The sequence below is a fragment of the Temnothorax longispinosus genome, chromosome 1 (genome assembly GCF_030848805.1).
Source record: "Temnothorax longispinosus isolate EJ_2023e chromosome 1, Tlon_JGU_v1, whole genome shotgun sequence".
NCBI classification, from domain to species: Eukaryota; Metazoa; Arthropoda; class Insecta; order Hymenoptera; family Formicidae; genus Temnothorax; species Temnothorax longispinosus.
The window spans coordinates 20,621,446-20,638,812 of record NC_092358.1 but is presented as its reverse complement, the minus strand read 5'-3'; the positions used below and the strand labels follow the sequence as shown (position 1 = coordinate 20,638,812).

General features: G+C 43.3%; 1 protein-coding gene across 1 annotated transcript in view; it reads left to right on the top strand.

The window, feature by feature from the left end:
* Positions 1-17,367, top strand: part of LOC139816612 (uncharacterized) — a 198,433-nt gene that overhangs the window by 178,872 nt on the left and 2,194 nt on the right. The gene's annotated exons all lie outside the window — the stretch shown is intronic.

Below are 17,367 nucleotides of genomic sequence, written 5' to 3'. Positions count from 1 at the left end.
CAGGACGTGCTCGCTCGCTTCGGGAGTCGATGCTTCTTCTCGGGACACGGAGAATTCACTGTCTCCACTTTTCAGCACGTTCGAAGTCACGACTCCGTCTATCGAGTCTGCCGCGAACATCTTGCGCCGAGATGAGAGTGAGAGAAAGCGAGAGGCAACGATAGATACAAACGCGTCACGTTCGATCGCACCGGCGACTTATCAGCCCCGGCAATCATGTGCGACAGTGTGACGGTAGCGATCGCATTTCGCCAGGTAGAGTGATAACTGCGAACGAAAGGAGACAATAAGTCCTAAAAATCCTGTCGCACCGGCATTTGTCGCACCCTCCCCCGCCTCCACCTCTAATAATGACGAAAATTTAGCGTTTTTCCGTCAATTATCGAATAAATGAACATATCTGCCAAAGCACTAAATATCAACATTATATTGAAAATTGAAATTAGCTATTTTATTGATATCTCTGCGCATTGTTATTTGTCGAGATATTTAATAGTAAAAATGAAAAATAAGGGGCAAAGAACGATCAAGATTTGCAATAAGATAACTTTCTATATAGATTTGTTTCTATGAAAAGAAATTCATGACTGAGAGCGATTATAATACTTATGTATGGGATGTGTTGTGTATTTAGATACAGTATCCGGAGGATCATACTTCGGCGAGTTATTTTGTATGCAATACTGTCACTGCGTGAAATTAGTAGCTCGGAATTCGCAGGTGTCTCGAGCTCTGAAAGTTGCGAATGCTAGACTTGTTGAAACTGATCATCCGGTTGTCTAGAGCGGCAACGCTGGCTGAAGAGTACAGAGAGACATGCCACCGCCCGCGCCGCCGCTGCGCCGCTGCCACGAAGAAAATTATAATTCCGCCGCGAGAAATTAATTATCACGCGACCGACTATAACGAGCGACGTCTTTGATAACGACACGAGCGTCGCGGCAATAAGTATTCATCGTCATCTCTTTGTCCTCCTCCTCTCTTTCTCGTGTCGCACAAGCGACTTGACAAATCGGCAATACAGCGAGTTTTCTCAATTAGCAGAAGTTGACGTAATTGTGGCCGATTTGTTAGCGAACTTTTCTCACGAATGGAATTGAAACCAGAGATGGCACGGTGGTTTGCGAACAATCAATAGAACTGATTCCGTCTTCGTATATAAAAATATTGCAGAAAAGTTACGAATAATTTTCAGTTAAAATTTGCGCGCGAAATTAACCTGACAGATGTGAGCCACGTGGATACAATAAAATCAATAGGAGTGGAGAAGTGAGTATATATAGAATCGTAAAAAATAAATATTTAATGCTGAACTCTCTTACGGCGAAACGTGCTGCGAAAGCTTTTGACCGCATTCTTTTTGTTAATATGAATACAATATATTCGCAAAATTATCTAATCGCAGCGCTCTCTGTAATCTGGTTAATAATGGCAGAATGCATTTGCGCGACGCAGTACGTTCCCCGATGCGATCGCGGAATTTCAGGAATATCAGCCCGATCTATCAATAAAATTCGCGGTAATTTTAACCGAAATACTACTGCCCTCACATAATTTCCTGCGTACATGCTTCAGACACGTTCGTCGAGCACTGAAACTGTGGAACGTTGTGTAAATTCCATTCCGTAAATTTCTTGACTCTGGTCCGGCCAGATAGAACGTTACTATCGGCGCAATTATTTTTCGCGCTGTTACTCCAAACGCGCCGCACGCGTTTATCCGGTGACCGGCGCGGAACGTTGTTCCGTAAAATCGCAGTCGGTGTAACCGAACTGCCGGGCTTGCCAGCAAGCATGCCGCTCGTTACATCGTTTTCGCGAAAGGGGTTAAAGGTTGCGCCGCCGGTCGCATCGTTTTCGCCGAAAACGGGCAAAAGTTATCGCGAATAAAAAGCAGGACGCGCGCGGGTCGCTTTTAACGGACGGCGAAAAACAGATTCCGCGACGTTATTTTTCATTCCCGTCGGAAAAGGAGCAACGCGGCGTTTCCCTCCAATCCATATATATCCGAGCGGTTGCCACCAGTATCGAGCGAATGTCGATAGACTGCTGCGGCCCGACAGTCGGAATACAAACGGGGCGGCGATATTGCCATAAAAATATCCAGCCGCGTGTACAAAGCTGCCGGTTCTCTCCCCTGCTCTATCCTGCTTCGCGTGCGCGCCGTGTTTCTCCCCTTTTAGCTTCTCCCCTCGCCAATTCCCCAAGACGAACACACCCTGTTCAGCTTCTGTGTTTGCGTAAACCGCATAAAACTCCGTCCGAGTTCAGTTAGGACGCATTGATAGATGTATCATAAACATAGACCTAGACGCGGAAGTAGGTAGAATATTAACGATGCTTTCAGGAAGTATTTTCCAACCCTTCTTAGATATCCGATACAGATTTAACGTAGACGTAGATGTAGACATGGGTAAAATTTAGATTGTCAGCGTAGACAGTGCCAGACTAGAGTCAAGCTCAACAGGGTCTTCTTTCCCCGCTAATTTTTCCAAGCCCGTTCCCTTGGCAGTGATTTCGCTAGATAGTATATAGATAAGCAGCGTGAATTTTTTTGGAGTAACAGAATTTTGCATGTGAAAAAAAAGAAATACATAAGAACATATAAAAGAATATAAAAAGGAATAAAAACCATACTTTATATGTTAATTTTTAAGGTAAAAATATCACGTTTTGAGTATTAGTTTAAATAATTTATTTGGATTAAGACTTGAGTCTCATTCTCGAATACAAGAACATTAAATACATCAATTGATTGATGATATTAGCTTTAGCCGAATGATGATCTTGACAAATAAAATGAAGAGTATATAGATATGAATGCAATGACAGTTTTTTGCAATAATGAGGAAGAACGGCGGGATGAAAAATGAAAGCAATTCGTTGTATATCTCGACAAGTTATTATGACCGCATCAACTTCGATACGTACCCATGATGGACTTCAATTAGCGTGTGCATATTAATGCTGCGTACACGTACACGTATGTGGCAGCGTTGCGTATATGCACATGTGTGATGTTTGCACGCGAGTGGAACAAAAAAGGGCATCCCGACGCGGCGCGCGCGCGGCGCGGTGCCGGGAAAAAAGTTATAACCGAAATCGTTGCGCGCCTACGAAGCTGCTTTGTCCACTTTCGTATGCGTTAGGTACGTACGTGCTTGAATGCGAGAGCGTGTTGCGTAGAGTGGATACGCTTGCATCATCGTGTGGTTTGCAATTTGGATGAAAGCGGAAAACCGGGAGAAGCTTACATCGATCGCGTTATCGCCCCGGCTTGTATGTGTAATCAAGGTTTCGCTTTCTGAAAGCGTCTCTCGACTTAATAAAGTTTTCAGGTGAACGGAATTTAGAGTGACCCTCGGAGGGAAATGACATGCGAGCTTCGCGTTGGGCGCTGAATCGAGATTGCATTCTCTCAGAGCGATTCTCGATATTGAATCTCGCAAATGGGCAATCAGTCACTCTCTGGAGAATCGGGAGGATTTTTTACTTCAAAAATAGCGTATGAAAAATATAATTGTGTATTGATTACACAGTCCCCCCCCATCTCACTTGTATGTCTGTCTAATATCGCTCTAATGTTATTCCTTCGGAGCTTTCTATTTAATTTTACGATTGGTATTTCAAAATATATTATTATCTAGCTTTACATTTTTCAATTCTTCGTTACAGGAAAAAAATTTCCATTCCGTTTAGAATTTGGGGAAATTCTCAACGAGTGCGCATTTGAAAATTTTAGCTGCGAGAGAGAGAGTGACTCTCGATAATAAAATTCTCTCTGAAGCGTCTAGTTAAACATTGCGCCAAGTTCTGCGAAGTGGAAAATTCGAGCTTCGAAAATATTGCATATCTATTTCCACGTCGAGAAATCACAGGTCATTTTTAGCTGAAAAATCCAAAAATGGCATTGAATTTACATTCGCTCGCATATAATATCAATAATAAATTCGGAAAGATTATCTACTGCCGTTATATCACTATTGATATCAAAATAACGCTTGAATCTAGGGGATGGCGTTTTAAAAATACGCTGCTTCTCTCGTTTAAAATTGCGCGGCCGCGCGTTCTTTCGAGTTTTATTTTCTCTCTCTCTCTCTCTCTCTCTCTCTCTCTCTCTCTCTCTCTCTCTCGCTCTTTCTCGATACTCGGAGTTCAATTAGCGCGCATATACACACATACGCGCGCGCGCGCACGTACAGAGAAGGATTGTGTTTCACCTGTCAGGAGCGTATCCAGAAATGAATCTTGAGTCACGAGTCATTTTTTCTCTCATCAATACAGTCAATAAAATTATACATATCACATTTTGTTTTTTTTTTTATATTTATCAATGGATACAAGAGCACATACATGAAAAATACGACAATCTATTTCTTTTCTTGTTTATATTGAGAAAATAAAGTACAAAGAGATAGCTTATAGGGGTGCAAATGCATTAGTGCATCCCCTCTGCCCATAACTATACCCGTCACGCTCCGGCCACGGAGCGTATCCGAGGTTCGCGCACCCGTCTTTCCGATTTTTATTTCTCGTCGCATAACATCGATATCGAGAGTTCAATTAACACGCACATAAATGTTTTACGCGGGTGTGCGCGGACCGACCGGTAAAAGGCCGGGGTCCGGGGAAAAAAGTTGTCAGAGAGCACTGCGTATATATGTATATCCGCGGGCGCGGGTTACTCTATATACATAAGCGGATACCGCGTACACAAAATACCACGTATGTTTATACAAAAGACGCGGGCTTGTAAACTTGCGATTTAAGCTTGCGTAAAGGCATAAATCGAACTGAGAATCACGCACGACGAGACTTATATTGCCGCGCCCAACGTAAAGCGCGGGCCATTGGGCTATAAAAAAAAAATCCACCTTTTTCGCACCGCTGCCGCCTGGAAAAATAGCGAAATCCAGTCCAGTCCTCCGCCACGCGCCCGCAACGACGCTGTTTGTTATTTTTTTCAATTACCTTCGTTTACGCCGCTTTGCGTTTTTCATTTTTCTTAGTATCGCATATGCGATATTTTCGGAATATATTTTTGATATTTCGATCTTGTGTCATTAAGCGCGTTATCGCTTTTCCGCATTCGAAGATATATTATCCCTCTCTGAATATGTTACTCTTCTATCGATCAGGAATGGTTCGGAAGTATACTCTGCCGAAATCTTTACTCATCGTTATCTTACAAATGAAACGGATAAAAATAAGGGATATTGTTATTTCCATCGAGGCGAAGAACGGAAATTATTGATTATCAATAGTCTTACTTACTCATTAGTCTCATTAGGATTGTCATTCTCTGTGACACTGTTTCGGAAAATTACGAGCGTCTCTTCTGTTGAAACGGTTGCTTATATTTTCGCGAGCGGAATAATTGAATTTTCTTTCCTGGACCGTTGCAATTTCTCGAAATAAACGATTCACGTTGAATAACGAAAGCGCACGGAGCGATTATCGATCTCCGACCATTTTGATAATTTCGAATTTTCGCCGCTCGCGTTCCTTCTGCATTCTTTTTTTTCCGCCGTTTGCGAGCGTTCCAATTAGTGCTCGCATTAACATCACCGATCGGCGGTGCTCGCAAACTACGAGCGAGCGAGCGAGCGAATGAACGAAACTATTCGCGTTGCAAATGCGAGAGGACGTGTAACGCACGAAAAACGTCGCAAAATTGCGTCGACGGCGGGACGGGTCGTTTCATGCACGCGGTTTCGGCACGGTGAAAACGCGAAAATGGAACAAAAGTCGTTCGAAACAGTGAGGCTTATTTCTGCGTCGCGCACCCGAAAAACAGGACCGAAGTACGAATCGACGAGTCGTTAGAATCGATGATCATGGACGTATCGGTGGAATCGACGACAATCCGGCGTGCATGCGTATATCGAGAGGTAAAACCGATGCGGCGAGCCGATCGGTCGGAATTTTCGAAAGCAATCGAACGGGTTTGTTCGCCATCGTGACCGTTAGTCCAATTGAAATTACGAACAGTAGTGAAACGAATGGATTTGGGCGCCGCCGCTGCCCTTTTCGGCCTATTATTGCCGTCGAGAGCGATTAATACTCTACCCGAGGAGAAAAATGGAAAAGCGAATACACGGGACCGCTCCATTACTGCCGAACGAAAATTTAATGCAAGATCCTTTGACGAATTTGCGGTCGATTTCCCCGAAAGAGTATCTGATGGATTTGATGGGCGAAGAGGACTTCTCTATAGACGGAGAAGAGCGTGTTCGATGGAAAAAAATTTCCATTCCAGCCGCAATGTTGCCGACCGTCGAAAAATTCGTGGGTGTTAGCGAATAACGAGAACGATACCTTTCCTCTTTTTTTTTTATGAAATAACACGATACCGGCTTGACAAAAGTCACAGTCTTATCAATGCGTATTGTTGTTAGAATATTGTCGTGATATTTTTTTTCTATAACTACGCGCGCGACAATTGTTATATTACAGAAAAAAGATTAATTAGAAAATTGTTTTGTCGGAATTTCGACAGAAACCATTTAAAGGTTTTTTTCGAGAGTGTGCGCCGGTATCGGGCGGTAAAACCTTTAACTGAAACAGAAAGCAAAACTAAAAAAAATTGCTCTCGTAACGCTTTGTCAATAAAGTCAACAAGGAGTCACGTCACTGGAAAATATCCAGAGAGATTAATCAGATACGTTAATATCGAGAATACATTTCGATGCTCGTCTGCAAGCTGATAAGCGTAATTTGTGGTGGCGAACGTGTCCGAAACACGCGGGAATTAATTCGAATGGTCGGAGGAGGGTAAATCGGACGGTGCGAAAAATTAGCCATTCTCGCGCGATCGCCGAAATTCGAGCAGGATGTTCGGCGAACAGCTGGCCGTCCGGCGGGACCGATTCCCGGATCAGGGACAAGGATATCATTATCCAATCGACTGGCAGACAGAGCTCGAACCAGTCGGAATACTACGACTGTATCATTGTGCAGTGAGTAACGTTCAGTGCACATGGCCGATATACATGCATTGCTGACAGATGATTGAGCGCGACGATTGCCGGATGGACCGGAGAATGTGCAGGAGTCGGCAGGATCGGTAAAAGCCGACTAGAGCGAGGACATCTCGCGAGAGTTGGAATACGATAAATCTGCGATGATCGATAAATCTGCGGAATAAGTCGGAGACATTTATACGCGATTTGCAGTTTTAAAACATTACATTCTGATTCTCAATCGAAATCTCTGGGAATTAGCTCATTCTTGTCTTGAACATTCAGTGTGCTTATAAAAAAAACGAAATTATGAAGAACAAAAAAAAATGTCATTTTATCCTAAAGATTGATTTACAAAGATTTCTACAGATTAATTTACATATTCGGACTATTGGTTACTAGTTTAAGCCTGGCTTTGCCCATCAGGCTTCTTTTTTATATACCTACCACACAATAACATCACAATATAATATTTTAAAATTACCTGCCTTCATTAATTATTACGCAATCTTACTTATATAATAATGCACTAAATTTAAAATCACAAAGTGTCAAAAAGATGGAATCAGGGAGTGGGGTAATCAAGTTTCATCGTAGCTTATATTTTCCACCGGGAAGATAGTAACTATGCAAAATTTGGCCCAGATCGGTCAAAGGGTTTAGGAGTTAATAAAGAACATACAGACAGACATTCCGTTTTATATATGTATAGATTCATATTTCATACATCTCACGGAGTAAACGAACGGTGTTTTCATGTATCGCGACGAGTATGAGCCGCTCTTTGATTACATAATTTCCCCATCAGCCGCATTCGCCGTTTACGCTTCATCAGTCTGTTCTTGACACTAACGAAATTAACAAGTTCGCGGCATTATGATTTTGGAATAGAATACCATCCATTTTTCAGTAATCAAACAATAGTCGTTGCAACGCGAAGAAATTTTTTACCACGACGAGGGAGGGACCGCTCGGGTATCGACCGGCGAGTTACTAGACAAGCCCAAAAAAATACGCGAGCGTAATTGCGAGACTTAATTGAGACGCGCGCAGGTGCGCCGGGCTTCAATTAAGTGTCGCCTTTCGGACATGTACGCGATTTAATTAAATTTACAGGGGACGGTAATTTTTTAGACGACCCGTAGATGCGCGCGGGCCATTTAGAGCTACCGCGGAGTATATATTGCATATTTACGCGCGAATTAAAATCGCCAGGCGGATACAGTGAGCGTGGACGGAACTGTTATTTCTCGCCGTTGCGACCATCTAAGTCCTCGCGAGACACTTTACATAAAAGTATTACAGCCCTGAGTAAAATTAAGATTAGAAGTAATAAGAATAATTATAAACGTTCCGGGAAATGGAAAGATAATATCTCTTGTGCTTGGTTCAAACAACTCGAGATAAGGTATATCCCATCTTTTTTTTTTCTTTTTTTTTAGAAAAACGTAAAATCGCAACGTTTTTACGAGCTTTTATCTTTATGGGTAGTTCCAGAATGATTACATCCGCAGCCAGTATAACCCAGTTCGATTAACGATTTAGTGTCACCAGCCTATGTATCAAAGGTCGTTTGTGTCCTCTGACAAAAAATACCGACCGGCATCTGCATCAAAAGTTCAATAGCTCACCACGACGCGGCAGGGTAATACGCAGCGTAATTTTCTCACTCGAATTTTTGGCATAAACGCTATAGATACCCCGAGGGGTAGTATTCACTGTGCTCCAACGCGACGGGGCGGTTCGGAGGGTCAAAGGGCGTCGTTAACGCGGTCAGCGCACTCCGGTCGCGTATCAAAGTGCTCGAAAGTTCAGCGGTTTCAGCCTCGACGGCGGATTGCTCCCCAGGATTACATAAAAAGGAGAGAGAGAGAGAGAGAGAGAGAGAGAGAGAGAGAGAGAAAGAGAGAGGTAAAGAGAGTGGAAAGAAGATACAAACCAAAGGGTGGAGGCGCGTGGGTAAAGATCGCCGCGCGAGTCTTTTATTTGTTTACGCTCGGCCGTTTCGTAGCGAACTCGTTTCGCGCGTTGAATTCCCATTCGAGGTGCTTTGCTTTCGGCCTGTTTCGAGATTTAATTACAAAAAAAAGGGATGAAACACGCGAAGTTTCCGCGCATCCATCGCCCGCTCGTTAGAGAAGCGCGGTGAAGCCGATAGGGACGTCTAAGGTCGATTGCGCAGACGCGCACATCCCGTGCTTTGCATAAGCGAGCGACGCTCGCAATATCGTTGAATTTTATCTGCAAAATTAAACGTGAAAAAAAAAAAGCAAATTTTCGCTCGGATTGAGGGAGAGAGTGTAGGTGTGCAATTTGTGCAGTCGCGCAATTTGTTATCGCTATTTAAATAAAATAAAAGCAACGAAGAAACATATAAATTCAGTAAAATTGAGAATCGCTACATTAAAAGCCGATATTCTGAATAATAGTTATTCAGACGTGTTTCTCTCTCTCTCTCTCTCTCTCTCTCTTTCTTTTACTGATTCCTGACGAATAACTACGAATTAGCTGAGGCGAAAAAGGTGTCAGCGGGGACCCTTTAGAAAAGTCCCGATCGACGTCCGTATCCCCGAGTAGGATCCTATCGAAAGGATCGATATCATGGTCGCGGATCGCTCGTCTGAAAGACAGGTTCCGGCGTACGGTCGAACGCGCTCTTTCCTTCGGTCGCGCGACGAAAGTAATGGCTCTTTGAATTTAGCTGGCGCAGAAAATGGAGACTCGCTCGAGGAAAAAGATAGAAATGCAAATGCGCCGTGCACTTGAGACTCGAGATGACGACGACGACGAGTTCGAGTTCGCGTCGTCGCGGTAGCATCCCGTACAATTGCTGCCGCGCGCTTTCTTCCGCAATATCATCGTCCTTTTCCACGGCGAATTTTAGGACGAAATAAGACGTTTATTATATCCCCGAGAGCTTCAACATCGTCACCGGACGTAAAAGAAATAAAGAGAAATATAATAATAATAATAATAATAATAGGATCGCGAAAGAATAGAATTTATTACATATTTCTTGAAGATTAGGTCTTTATACGAAATTATTTCGTCAATAATTTGCGTGTAAATTAATAAGCTAAAATGTAATTATACATTGCGGCACTAACGGTTTAATCTGTTGCTATAATTAACAGCTTTAACGTAGCCCCTGGAGAGGGATATCTGTCGACGTGTGTTCGCGGATAAAATATCTTCTATTCCCTTGGATATCCCCGTGCCCGGTAATGCCAAAACTGTTACGCAAAATGTTATGTAAAATTTCACTAAACTCTCGAAGGACCGTTAGCTGCTGCTCGGGTCTCATAAATTGTTATTCTATTCTACTCGATAAATTCTGGAGAGTCACGGACGAAATTTTGCAGGGTTGAAAACTTCGCCTTCGTGGGCCGACCGGACCACGTAAATCGTGGATAAAGAATGGAAAAGCGCCCGCCACCCTCCCAACCACATCAAAAACTTAAGAGAGGTCAGGTCCAGTGATGTAACCAAGATGGAGGGACGCGAAGAAATTTGTTAAATTTCTCAATATTAACGTATATCACATTCATCAATTGTGGCCTTTTACAAGCTTGCGCAGAGAAATAAATTTGATTTTAAATATTAAAAGCTTCACTAATTTCTGTGTTAAAATTCGGCTCTTTCTTCAAAAACAAAATTCTTATTGCAGAATAGTATAAAATCTATACGAGTATATAAAATTAAGCTGTGGAATATAGCAAACAATTTTAAATCTCAGATATTTTTACAATACTTCAATCTGCAATTTTACCAGGTGCAGTAAGTACAAATTACAGTACGTGTCATCAGTTCTTATGAAAGAATTCATAAGTCTAAGAAGATCGTATGAGAGACGCATAAGATCTAAAATATAGATTTTTACAAACTTAAGAGGTGTCACATCGTCGAGTTTCGATTATTTCTGTCTCCGTAACATTATTTAACGCATTGTCAAAGTATTTTCCTGCCGTGCATGTATAGCGGAAATAAATTGCGGATAAACGATTGTTACCAGAAAAAGCTCGCGCGAGCTTTGCGAGGAAAAAAGTATGTGCACGCAGGAAGGAGAAATGGGGATGCGCACTTAAACTCCAAACTTGCCTCTGGGTGCACGTTCACCCAGTTACGCCACCGGCCAACCCGAGCTTTCCCGTGTTCTTGGCGCCGCGCGCAAAAAGCGAATTCCATTTCCGCGCACACTCGCGCGTTTTGGACGCTCGGCCCGTTTGTAAACGCGAAATCCGCGCGCTGCAAATACCGCGCGCGTCCGAGCATCATCGGACTGGCGTCGCCGCCCCGAGGCGACGCGACGTCGAGCGTCGAGGGGGTAGAGCAAGATTATTAACCCTTAACGGATGGTGTTGAGAGAAAAAAAAATGCACGTGTGCTTTCGTGTGCGGCGCGGAATGGCGTGACAGTACCAATCATCGTACAATGACTAATCTATTAAAAGTAATGAAAAAGGACATTGGATTTTTGTTCGGATGTCGCATTTTTTTTCTATTACTCAGATTACGTCAAGCTGAAAATTGTGGATTTTCGTAACACTTAAACCTTAAAACATATGCTTGATACACGTCGCGCGGAAGATAATAAAAACCATGAAACAATGAGGATGCATTTTTCTTGACAGTGAGTTGAAGTACGACGTGCATCTAGCAGTGACGGGTTTAATTAGAGATGCACAATTGTCGGGAGCAGACAACTTATCCAATGTCTAAATATTATCGAAAGACTGGAATAGTAACTGTTGAAAATATTTCGTTATATTTCGTCGTGTATCTCGCTTCATTTTGAAAAGATAGTTTTGTTGACACACGTTAAGTGAGAATATCTCATTTTATGTGTGGACATGCAATTAGCGTTACATGCTGAATTGATTTTATCAAGGGCCGCGGTGAAAAATCAAACACATTTTTCATGCGGACGCAAAGTTCGTTTACCGAGTAATTTCGAGATATGAAAGTCGTCCATTTAATGGTCGCCCATCGAATACATTTCGGACGCACGTGTGATTAAAAGGGTTCGGCCACAAAGCGGTTAGTAATGTACGCTCGTTAAATTCCGCAGCTGGCGACATCAATTTAATGGCACAAGAAAATTAACCGCTTTCACCTAATAAGATTAGGATTTATTTAATTCTTGCCACACCGCGCGTAAATCCTTGCAACGAAACCCTCTAAATTTCCGCGAACCACTCATTTTCGAAGTGATTACAGTTCAAAATGTTGCTGAAATTCATGTATAAACGATGTTTATGTATATATTTTTCTCACTTATTCGTCGAAACGCTAATACAAAAGGATTGCCGGTAAACGTTATTATGGCTTTACATGTTGTTGTTTAATCAGCGGCATGCGTGAACAAATAAAACGCAATACAAACTCTGGTCATTAGTCCTTGATATAAATTCCGTTTGCGATAGTCATAAAGAGTACACCGAAGCACAAACGCGAAACGGCAAATATTCGGAGCTGCGTTCGAACTGTCGATAAACTCGATCAAAATTAATTATAATCCAAAATGGAATCGCGTGTTTCAAATTCGGTACGCGTGTTCCACTTTCGGATACACGCGCGTGTCCTAAAAAAGAAAACGCAGGCAGCGGAACCGCGAAAACGAGCAAGACCGGCTTGGCGTATACGAAAGTGTGACTTTCGGAAATTGGAGGCTCGAGCACCGGGCCGGTGCGAGCACACGCACACGCGGTAGGCCGACTCCTGGTAGGTTCCGGTTTCCGGTGAACCGCCTAATCTGTATGTATGCGACGCATTTACATGAACAGAGCGGCCGGGTTCGCCCTGCGCATATCGCGGCCCATGCTAATGGACGAAAGGGTAATCTGTAATCGCTAATTACATCGAGTTAAACCCGACGTATTCACCCTGAAACGAGGGCTGGGCGTGACGTTATATGCCACCCTGTTTCCATCCCACCCCCACCCCCCGCCCCCGCTCGCGACCGCGTTATGATTAGTGCGAGCGATAAGTCGAGATGTCTGGCGTATTCTCCCACGCCGGTTATCCGGGAACGATTAACCCTTTTCGACCCAACGGCTCCAATTCAATTCGCATATTTTACGTCCTATCGGGACGATGGTCGCGCGATCGGAAAATAGCTAATATTTATGTTCTATACTGGTCCAAGATTACGTCGTATCTTTATCGCTATTTTAGCAATATTTTTTACGTTTGTATCATATTTTATGCGCAGACTAAATACGAGGAGACAATGACAGAACATATACGATATGTTCTGCCAACTCTTTTTTTATATTTTTTTTAATGCAACTGGCTAATGAGTGAGTATAGCGAAGCGTCGAAATATGGAAAAAGATAAAGAGTCGATTTTACATATGCATATGAGATATGCATATGCACACGGTGACATTTTCGACACTGACGAGGATAAATTCATAAGCAACGAGTAAATATATTCCTGCTCAAAAGACTCGGGCGAACGTATCTTCGAAAAAAAAAAAAATTAAAATAAAATAAAATAAGCAATTTTATGTCGCATGAGAATATGTTGGCGACTGCGTTCTACACATGCGACAGCAGTCGTTCCGCTGTGATAGAAAAAAGAATTGTCGCGTGATACGCAACGATATCGATCAGGTGTTTCGTTCGAGAGCCCGTATAATTCGCGTTTCTGCAGTGGCGAACGGCGCGAACAAAAAAAATAGAAAGAAAAAGGGGAAAAAGATAACGACAGAGCGAAACGGAAAATAGGTTGAAATGCCGGCGTAAACATTCGTATATATAAATAAATGTAAATCTGCCCAGGGCGCGCGCGAGAGCGTTATATGTATAAAGCGGGTGAATAAATGTAAATCTCGCTTTTCGGAAAATGGCACGCTCGAATAAAATCTCCGAGCGATATTTCGATTCCTCCAATAAATGGGAAGGGTAGGCAGAGTCCGGAGAAGGAACGGGTTTAACGATCAACGCGGAGTAGTTTTGCATGCGCGGTAATTGATGGTTTTGCTGCGCAGAGCCAAGCTGATTACGCTATGATGATAATTAACTGCGTTTATAAGCGCGTTATGAGCGCGCGTGCTGCGGCGTGGCTTCGTGCCTTCGCGGCGCGTTGATTAAAGCTCGAGTGACGCGGTGCAAAAACGACCCCGACAACCTTTAAACAAAATTCTCCGGCCGGGTATGAGATCCCGGCTGAAGGAGAAAAAAAGCATATTTTATCCTTTTTGAGCGGCGCGCAAACCATCCGCCGGGAATGAAAGGGAATCCGCCGTGTCGCGCGATACGTTAAACTGATTATCGACGAAGATATATATATATATGTGTGTGTGTGTGTATATATATATTTGTATATATATTATATATATATATATATATATATATATATATATATATATATATATCGTTACCTCTTTACGCCCCTCGGCATCGACGATAGCTTTTACGGAATTCCGCCTCGTGTTTAGAAATGTAGATAGGATAAGATGCTTAACTACGGAATATAGTTGTTCAATCCATTTGGACTGAACTGACGGAATTCCCGTGGAAATTCAAATGCCTAACTCATGAAATGTAAAGTAGAGGTGCTAAGGAATTCGACTTAAAAAACGATTCTTGACGGAATATTTCGGATTTGGTGAAAAACTTTAAGGACGCGTCTTCACTTTGAAGTCACTTTTTACCTAGCAAATATAAAGTTAGAGGGAAGCTGCCATCCGAGCGATCCTTAATGTTGAATCTCTTGACAAACAAATTGCCCGGTGAAGCGTCGCGTTTGAAAAACATGTCTCAACAGAGAGGGGCGTCATGTGCGAACGGTGTGCTTTTTACCTTAAATGGATATGCGACGGCACGGGAGATGCGCGCGCGAGAGGTCGACTGGCATGATTATTCTCGGCGGTTATTACACGTTGCTCTATTAATTTCTCCGGTTGTCTCCGCAGCAGACGATGACGTCTGAATCGGACATCGGCGTCCCGATTCCAACCGCATGTTGTCGCATACGTAATTTGCGCCTCGTGCACGCCGATGAGTCGCGTCGCTCTCCAGCTGCCAGCGGCGGCCTCGCCGAACTGCATAAATAATATCGAGACGCGGATGGTCTCTAAACCCGTCAGTTCGCGCGATACTATGCATTGATAGCATCACTTCGTCCGATAAGTTTGTTGGAAGTTTATAGGGAGGAACGGAGCAGGATAGAAGTAACAGAAGTTTAAGAGGAAATAGATAAATAAGTTCGTGCACGTTATTTCGATCGACAAAATCCGTAGGAATAGTTTATATCTCTATTTCCGTAAGAACAAGATAAAAAAATTCGAGATACAGGCATTTGATAATTGAAGTGAAATTAAGTTGGACAAAGTATGTGAAGAGAGAAAACGCGAATGAAAAATAGTATTACAAGATACACAACAATGATTTATCTCAAGGATGGACTGACTGAAAGAAAATAATTAATATCAATAATATAAAGAGAGAGAGAGAGAGAGAGAGAGAGAGAGAGAGAGGTGGCAAGACAGAAATTTATTGTGTTCTGCAGAGAGTCCTTCGGTGCAGGTAGAAATATATACAGGTTATATACAGCAATATATTATATAAAATTAACTGAAAAGGAAAAATATAGAATCAAGTATCTATTACAATTATAAAAAGTATATACTAAGAGAGTTGGAACTTTCAATTTAGAAGATAAAAGACACTAGGCGTTTCTCTCTTAAAAGACTTGGGGGTTCGCAAGTTTCTCTAGATAATAAATCCCACCATCTAGCGAGCTTCTTAATAAAAATGATTGATAGGCACTTCCAGTTTGGAATGAACCGATTTGCCGGGGGATAATAACGGTATTTAGTTCTTTCCGGTCAAATCATTGACAGTATTAAAATAATAAAGAAGATAAACGATAAGCGCGAGGTGAGAGAGGAAAAGTCTATTTGTGGCCTAAAACTCATTAATAACGGCTGGATCTCGTAATGCTGCGTAATGCGGCTGAAATGAGAAATGAGTAACGGGGTCAGGCGGTGCGTGGAGGACGCGAGCAAGTTTCGCATTTGCGGGAATCGCATAATCCTTTCCTAATGACGCGACCGTTTTTAGCTTTAATACTCGTACCGACACGCGCGGCAGTGATACGGCAGCGAATATCCCCGGCCGCATTCCCCCCCCCTGCGCGGTTTGCGTATTTCGTCGCGCAGCTCCGCGCGTATTTCGTCGCGCGGATTAGCAGTCCGCGCCGAAACGTATGTAAAGTCGCGCGCTACATACGGGGTACGAGAAAGGGAACAGACTCTAGATTCGCTCTGGATTGCGCGAGAACAGATATCCGCTGTATCCGACTACGCTCATGCGTTTAGTGAGTATATCTTTGATATTGGAGCAATTAAAGTCTCGCAAATTTCAGCTCCGCTCGAAAAGAGTCTCAAAATTGCGTGTGCGCGTTTCCTCAGGAGTCTTCAGGAATTTTTTACTAACCCTTTGTCGTTTGCAAATGTCACACGAAAATTATCTCGAGAAATAAATATATCTTTCAGATTTAGTTTTCGACATCTGTCATGTTGACATACGTATCGGTGATTTCGGAACACTGTGTACGTGGCTTAATGCGGACATACGGAGTGCATCAGCGCGGCACTGGTTCGACGAGGCGAGGCGAGCTTTCGAAATAAATCCCTCCGTACGCGTAAATCACGCGAGCTCTTTTTTTTCCCCCTTCCCTCCCCCGAAACGCCCGTTAATATTCCCGGCATTTTCGTGCGACTGTCACACCGGGCGATCGATTCCGCTGGATTTTTAGACTTCTGTTGACCCGGATTGTTATCGCAAGAAAAATACTCTTATCAATCCGACGGGATCGCGTTCCCGTGATCGTGCATGAACGATGAATCTCCAGATAAACGAAGCCAAACGCGATCCATCAGATCACGGGGCAATCTTGGCCGAACCTGCGCACTCGATCCGATAAAAAAAACTCGCTTTGTTTCGCGCGAGGATTGAAACTACGTGGAGCACGTAAAGAGCGTGTTTAACAACGCTACGGTAGTATCGATTACTAGTTACAACGGGGCATCTTAACGAAGAGAGAAGGAAAAAACATCACCAGGGACGATTTCGCAAAATCCGAGGAACATACGAGGGTACGCCCGGCTTCACCCGATTGACATAGTACCTCTATCAAGACCGTCTGGGTCGATATCGAATTTTTCCGCCGATCTACCGAGGAGAACCCAGCTCTCTCTCTCTTTCTTCGAAACGACGCCAGGCGTCTTCGCCCATTTCGGGGATCAGCCATCCCGTTTAGGTTTTACGGCGTACTTTGGGCCACGGCGCGCTCGGACTCGTCCGTGGACGACGGCGTGCTCGGGCGTTTCCATCTCGAATAGAAGTTTTTACGCCCCGGGAGCTTATTATCCGCGGAACAGCCGCGGGCGCTCGTAT